Genomic DNA, 2500 nt, shown 5'->3' with positions numbered 1-2500 from the left:
CAGTTTTCTTACTTTTCTCTGGAATATGAAGAAGACTGTTGGTTTGACTACGTGGAAGTATCTGACTCAAACTATCCATCGAGTTCCATACAAATAAAACGCTGTGATTATCAAAGTCCTTGGTGTGTTTGGAGCACCAGCAATGTCCTGCATGTTCGATTCGTTACTGATTCCTCTGTGTCAGCTCCAGGGTTCATGGCATATTATGAAACTTACAGGAATCCTGGCAGCGGAAACTGCCTGTCCCTACAAAGTAAGAAAATACTCACTGAGCATCTCCAGGAATGACCGCCCTAATTAGATGCAAACAGATTTTGATAAGCGTTACGATGTGTCCTCTTACCCTTCTCCTCAACTTTGAAATTACTTATATCTAGAAACTAACAGTAATCAGATATTAGGGAGTGTGTTTGAGATATTCAGATCCATTAATAATTTTACATTTTTGACTGAGGAGAGTAGTCTTGCCTCAAATGCCAATTTAATCTAGATGCATCACACAAACAATTTTGATGTTTTTTTTGTTTGTTTGTTGTGTGGAGGTTGTGTTGGGTTTTAAGGTTATCGTCACATTTACATGTTCTATTGATCCATCCATTATCTGCTAGCAGAGGTTTGAGAATCGATACTGTTGACGAGGGTAGACTTTTATATTCCGGACTAAAATGGCGCAAGACAAAAGAAATGTTATATCGATTAGCAATTGCGTATGAGCCAAGGACGAATTACAACGTCTGTTTTCTTAAAGAAAAAAAAAAATAAAGAAATAAATTTTTAAAAAAACCAGGCACACAGCTTGCTGAACTTTCGATAAACAGCGTGAATCATACTTGTTGCTAGTCTCGTTCCCAGCAGTTTTTGGCGATGTCACGCAACGCTCCCACGAAAGAAACGGGTGCTTACATTGGAACCACATTCCTTTCTCGGATTGAGCCAATCACAGCTACAGTTCCATTTTCTAGAACTGTATCGTGCGACTCGACCAATAGTATCTCTCGTTTCAGCAGTGCGCTCGATTACCACAAATATGCAGGTCTGTCATTTAATTTGTATTTTCAAAGCGACCGCGTCAACTAAAAGAATGAAAGGATGTAAATGTTATGGCATTATTCAATATATTTATTGACTTCAATATCAAGTTTCTTCTGTACGCGCAATCATAGTTAATCGAAGGACTGGTCATGAAACCTTAGAACTTTCAAAAGCGAGAACAATGTTGTTGCAATCGATGTTGAATAGACCTAATCGGCTAACTCAATGTTGTACCCAATTCAAACCCTTTGGGAATAAAACGTTTTGTTCCAGGTATTTCCATATCATTTAAATATGAATGCTACATTATCATGCAAATACAATACACAGAGAATCTTAGTCCCGGGAGATTTGAATTGGGTACAACATTGAGTTAGACGATTAGGTCTATTGACCGTGACTCTGCACAATCATTTGTTTTCGCTTCGCACGCGTTCGCAAATTAGTTGCGCATAATTTAATCGAAGGATTTGATTGGTTATCTTCTCGAAAAAAGGCGTTTTTTGTGCAGGGTCAAGGCCAAAAATACGGACAAACAAAGGCACTTGTCCAGTTTCATAACCATCTCCATGCATTAACTATGGCGCAATTGAAATCACGTACTCTCAACTGCCATTATGTGTGTAAACAGAGCCTAAACCAAAGTAAACAATACTCTAGTCAAAAGTAAGAAACCTAGGTAGTCTTTCTGTTACGGTAGATGAGGTTTTGCCTGGGTCAAAACGCAGATTCGATCTGCGGCCAGTAACCCGGCAAATGCACAAATAATTTCCAGTACTACTTATGGCGTCCCATAGATTTCCTTTTTTGATAAGATCGAAAATCTCCGCAAAATCGACTTTACTTTTCACTGAGAAAAATGATCTTTACAGAGCGAAAGCATAATACATAAGTCAAATGCAACTCTCGTAAAGTTGAGGATGGTTTCAGTCGTTTGACTTCGATCAGTTATAATTATTGCAAACTACAAACCTTGACTATAAGTTGTTAATGGCATTACTTTTGAGATCACTGATAATGATAGCAGTTTTACATTTCAAGTTTTACTACTTAAATATAGTAAATTAGTCAAATTTAAAGGTTGTACATAGTGATTTTAATTAATTTCCTTCCTTTTGTTTTTAATTCGAGGGCCATTAGTTTATCAGTTTTGTTACTGTCACATGTAACCCTTCTCCAATAAAGTCTACTACTACTACTATATTACTACAGTAACTATTACTACTACTACTGTTACTACTACTACTACTACTACTACTACTACTACTACTACTACTACTACTACTACTACTACTATTACTACTACTACAGTAACTACTGCTACTACTAGCATCTCACTGGCAATAACACAGGCATACAACATACAAATTGCTCTCTGAAAAATTAGTTGCCAGTTAACATTGAACAAAAGATGAGCAGAGTTTACGACAATTACGTTAAAAATTTGTTATTTTTAATTAGAACGAGA

Source organism: Montipora foliosa, chromosome 13 (assembly GCF_036669935.1).
Source record: "Montipora foliosa isolate CH-2021 chromosome 13, ASM3666993v2, whole genome shotgun sequence".
Lineage (NCBI taxonomy): Eukaryota > Metazoa > Cnidaria > Anthozoa > Scleractinia > Acroporidae > Montipora > Montipora foliosa.
Note: the sequence above shows the minus strand (reverse complement) of the source record.